The sequence below is a fragment of the Gekko japonicus genome, unplaced genomic scaffold (genome assembly GCF_001447785.1).
Source record: "Gekko japonicus isolate JY-2015 unplaced genomic scaffold, Gekko_japonicus_V1.1 scaffold998, whole genome shotgun sequence".
Classification (NCBI taxonomy): domain Eukaryota; kingdom Metazoa; phylum Chordata; class Lepidosauria; order Squamata; family Gekkonidae; genus Gekko; species Gekko japonicus.
Window position 1 is genome coordinate 184,115 of NW_015164216.1, and position 5,779 is coordinate 189,893.

The following is a 5,779-nucleotide window of genomic DNA, read 5'->3' on the forward strand; positions in this document are numbered from 1 at the left end:
TGCGGGAGCCTCTCCCCAAGATACTAACCACGTTTGGAAAACATTGGACCAGGGGGTCCAATTCTACGAGCCCCCAAACAGGTTGCCCCTATCCCCTCCATTGTTCTCTATGGTGGGAAAAAAGTAATGTTTTCCCCACCATAGAAAACAATGGAGGGGATGGGGCCACCTGTTTGAGGGCCTGTAGAATTGGACCCCCTGGTCCAATGCTCTTGAAACCTGGTTGATATCTTGGGGAGAGGCTCCAGCAGCTACCCTGCGAGTTTGGAGCCTTTCCCTCAAACCCCCTCCAGCCCCCAGAATATACCCTATGTTTTTGCCATTGACTTCAATGGCCCATAGGATATAATGGGGCCGATTCAGAACAGAGAATCTGACTCGGCCAGTAGCAGCCCGAAAGGGGTCCGAATGGGCCATTTTTGGGGGTGCATTCGGTTCGGACGAACCGAATGCACAGCCCTACTCCTGAGTCCAATTCACTGTCTTTGTTTTGTCCTTTAAAACCCTACATGGCTTGGGACCAGCGTATCTCCCATATGTTCCTGCCTGGGAATTAAGACCTCAGGGAGAGGCCCTACTGACTGTGTCTCATCAATCAAAGAAGCTTGTTCAGTGGACACATGAGAGGTCCTTTTCAGTGGCATATCCGCAATTATGGAACGATCTCCCCAGGAAGGTGTGCCTGGCCCCCTCACTGTCGGTCCTCAAGAGGCAGTTGAAGAGAGTTTTATTTAGAACTTCATTTGACTGGTTTGGTTTTTATTTATTGGCAGTTCTGATTGGAGTTTTTAAATTGCAACCTTTCATGAGTGTTTATGATTGTTGTCCAATGCAGATCATTTTTATTGTGTTTTTATCATTGTTTTATTTATATCGTAAGCCACCTTGAGTTCCACAAGGGAGAAAGGCAGCTAATTAATGTTTTAAACAAACTGTGGTTTGCTTTGAAAGCAGAAATAACTTATTTCTGAGCCTTCCATGAGAAAAGGGGGGTGGAGAAGGAAGTACACACATCCAAAGATTTTCAAGGCCCATTCTGTAATGAACAGCCATGGTTCAATGTGAATTGTGCTTTAATTTACATTTCAGTGCAAGGTTGATATTAGATGACTATTTATCTTGCCCTCTGTGAATAGTATTACTGCTGACCTTAGTGTTATTCCAACAGATTTTACAAGCATCCTAGAGATCATGTACCATCCTAAAGGTAAATTGCCCTTGAAATTATTGTTTTGCATTTATACCACATCTGCCAATAAATATGCTTCACACGTTTATGCTAATGTAACCTGTAATCTTTGAAGTGAGAGAATATTGCTTTTTCCTATTGCTATCTATGTTTTTTCTAATCTTTAAACCCAATCCTAAACATTTTTCCCTGAGGTGCTGGAACAGAATTGCTTTAAACCCTGCATACCACTTATGGCAGTATACCCCACTCAGTGTAATTACATTCCATAAGTCTTACAGAGGCCTGATGAAGTCTAATGGAAACCTAATGGAAACTAAAGTGAGTTTCCCATTTTTTTAATTTCCCCCTTCAGCTGCCCCCGTATCTCATGACTTTCTAGGCATCACAGAGATTTATTTTTTTAATCAAAGCCAGTTCCTGAGATGGGGTTCTCATTTCTGGGCAGAGATATGCAAAAAAAAAAGAGTTCTGGTTTGTATTGGGATCATTATATTAATATTAATTAATAATATTGTTTGGATTATTTAATATTGTAATGACCCATGTCCAATAGCTGTTTGCTTTGGTTTCAGTGGGAAACACACTTTCACCTGTAAAAGAAGAAGCCACTCTGAGCCTGGCTCCAGTGAATGCTGGGAACTACTCCAGGCTCAGCAGTGGGTGCCAGGAGCCAGTCCGAGTTCAGAGCAGCTCCCAGACACTGCCACCTCAGTCTGGCTCCAAGGTGAGTAGTTGGGCCTGGATTCGTGCTGGCTCAGCAACAGGGGAGAGATGGAATCCCCCTCTTGATTCTCCCCCCCCCATTAACTTTTATTATCCATCCCCTGATTTTTGGCTTAATGACCCAACTCAGCAGGCAGTTGTTTAATTAAATATCAGTCACAAATCATATAAATCAGCAGGGGCCATTTCATAGAAAAAGAGGTGCAGGAGCTCATTAGCATAACTTACTAGCATAACTTATTTGCATATGCCACACCCCCTGACATCACCGGAAGTGTGTCAGAAGGAAACACCCACCGCTCAGGCTCCACTGGACTGTTTTGGATTGCTAGCTATTGGGGGGGGGGATGTGCAGATCTGCCGTCACAGAGGAGGGAGAGCTTGTACCTGAATAAAACTTGGTCTTAAAGGTGCCACTGGACTGTTTTGGATTGCTAGCTATGGGGGGGAGGACAGATCTGCCCTCACAGAGGAGGGAGAGCTTGTATCTGAAGGCGGGCCGGTGGGGGGGGGCTCTGCAACTTATCTGGCTGCTTCTTGCTCCTCTGGCCTCACTGAGGACTGCTGGGAGCAGGGGGTGGGGCTTGTTGCATGTTCCCACCCCCTGGGCTCCTTACTTCCGGAGCTCCACTCTTGTGTGCTCCCGCAGGAAATGACCCCTGTAAATCAGTCATAAATAAATGTTGTGTTTTGAGAAAGCAGAACAAAAAGGGGGGGGAGTGCCAGGTGAGAGATGGCTCATTTATGATCATACAAAGCCCCTACGCATTTCGCCATGCAGGGTATGTCAGGGGGTCAGAGAATTCACGTAGTGCTGGACCTGTCTACAGTAATTTGAATTTAATTGCCATGGACAGGTCCAGCACTAGGTGAATTCTCTGATCTCCCTAACAAACCCTGCATGGCGAAAGGCGTAGGGGCTTTGTATGATAATAAACCAGTCACCTATCACCTGGCATATTCTCCTTTTTGTTCCACTGGCGCACTGCTGGGTGTAGCCCAGTTTTCCTTTGCTGTGTTTTGATAAAGCTCAACCTTTTGATGTTCATCTAACTACTTTAATTAAACCAATTATAGTTAGCACTATCATCTGAATGCAGATCGCACACTTACTATGGTTATATATCAGGGTATACCAATATGAGGGTATATCAAATCAGGATCTGAAACAGTTTTTTAAGTTTGTTTATTAACCAATGTTAATCTTAAAGGTGCCACTTGATTTCTGTTTTACTCTTCTACAACCGACTAGCAATGATATTCTTTTGAATGTCTTATTTATGTTTTCAGTTTCCAAACATAAAAATATGAAATCCTGGCTTAGTCCCTGACATTGCCTTTGTTGCAATGCAGACCTGTGTTATCAGCTGAATCTCTGAAGAAGAGTGAAGACAACAAAAACAACGTTTGTCAAAGCAAATCAGAATCTGAATGCCTGTGAGCCAAATCTTAGTTTCACCAGCCAACTATACTTGAAATAAAGCATGGCTTTGTCAGAACTGAGCTAGTGTAAAAAATCAAATTACCAAAAATTATGAGCAAGTCACAACCAAGTTGTGTATATTTGATATCTGATATTAGAACAGGCTTCGCTTTAATTGGTCCAATTGTGTACCATTCCCTGTGGTAAAGACAACTAGTAAACCATTAAAGGTTGAAGGCGAGGAGACTGTGGTATTGGGGAGAACAGCTCTAAACTGTCATTTGTGCAGATGTATTTTTAAACTGCCAATGGTCATCAGATCTTGAAACAAAGTGAGTTCTTAATGGGCTCCTCTGTCCTTGGATCCATTCTAATACACAATATTTGGAATTTCATACCATCTGGAGTATGATAGGCCAACTGTTTGAAAGGAAAGCATACAGGTATTGAAGCAATGGCTCTGATTCAAGTTATTCTTAATCAATATTACTCATTCCATCTCCAGAAGTTTACCTCTGATTTACTGAGTGATTCTTTTCTGAAACATTTCATATATTAGTCATTAACAGAAGATTCCATTTTGGGAATATTAATATTGGGAGGCCAAAATCTCTTGTAAAGCAGCTTTTAAAAACATGTCTTCCCTAATGTCACAATGTACCACAGACAAATTTATCCAAACAGATTAATCAAGTCTTATCTGTGATAACAATCTAGCTCTAATGAAATCTACACTCTGGTCTTCTTAAAATAAGAAATCCAAGCCAAGATCAACACTTCTCCTTGCTGTGTTTGGGTTACTTTCAGATTTAACATTTTTACACACTTCCCATTTTAATGATTTCTGCCGTAATACATTCCCATAATACTTTCACTAATAACAATTCATTTATTTTGCTTTGATGTATTAAAAATTAGATTTTGGTATTCCTGGTCTGATAGGTCAATCATTTATATACGCAGGTGGGGGCAAAAACAGAAGCATTTCTGATTTTTTTTTAATGCAACCAGTCAACTGAACAAAGCAGGTCCTTATCTATTTACAGCCAGCACTTAATGCTACTCCAGAGGGTTTTGTGTCTTTCATCCTTCAAGTGGACTTTTCAGGAGATGTGATTGTGACAGCAGTAGAAAGGGAAGAATCTAAGGGGAAAAGACTACACTGGCTGGAAGTACTTTGGATAAACTCATTTCCTTCAGTGGATTACTACCCAGAAATCAGGAAATGGTAGACAGCATAAAGCATAGTTCTTCTCCTGTATCACCAGACCACAAGGCTAGAAATGGAAACTTTATTTTCCAAGACCTTTCTCCGCCATAGTGCCAAAACCCAAAGGTGTGGGGACATACGCATTGTCAGCAGAGCTTCCAAATTTGCAATGAAGCATGCCAAGGATGGGGAAACTTGAAAAGTGAATTGTTTAAAGGACAATGTTGTGTGGATGCTCTTCAAAACATTTGGAAGCAAAGGTGGGGGGAAACATCCATATGGAAGCAACCAAAGTCTTCCAGGGGCAACTAAAATTCTCACTTGCAGAAGAAAAAATGCATAGTCCTCCAACTCTCACTCTGTTTCACTTTTCAGAACTGAATCTACCCCTCCACTATAACAGTTTAAAGGAGAAAGTGTTCTTTTTTTTCCTTTTTTAAAAAAAAAACCCTTTAAAATTTTATTATTGATGCAGGAGCCAAGTTTCAAACAACAAAAGCAACTGGATATTGAAGGGTTAAATCCCATCTCCTGTTGGCAGAGCAATAGCAATGACATACAACCTGATTAAAGAGTAGATATAGGATTATTTAGGAACTAACATACTTGATAATAAAGAGAAGAGACTGAGATAGGGTCCTAACTACATCTCTAGCTGAGAGACTAGACTAAATATGGAACTTCCAAGAAGAAGGAGGAAATTACCCTAAAATAGCAATCTGGAGACACACAAAGAATGACACTTAGAAAGAGAGACGGCACAGACCTCACTATCCTGCCTAATTGTCAGTTTGGTGTAGTGATTAAGTGCATGGACTCTAATCTGGGAGAACCAGGTTTGATTCCCCACTCCTCCACTTAAAGTTTGGCTTTCAAGTTGACTAATTACATAATCATCTCTGTGTCCCAGTCTCTGGTGCCACAGACTGGACAAATGTTCATGATTGCATTGTTTTGCAAGGTTTGCTCTCTACATATAAGCTTCAAGAAAGTACAAAGCTTCAAGAAAGTACAAATCGCTCTCCTCTACCTCTGGGGAGGCGATCTGCGCACCGGTGGTCCGGAGGGGTGCCACCTCAAGTGACACCCCCAGGTGAGCCTTAGTAAAAGGCTCCAGGCCGGGGGCGCTGGGGGGGCGACCTCTTCGACGGCGCAAAGCCGGAGAATTGAGGCGCTCTCTATCCCCAAATGGTCCGTCCACTGTGTGGCTCAGTTTTACACTGAGCATAGT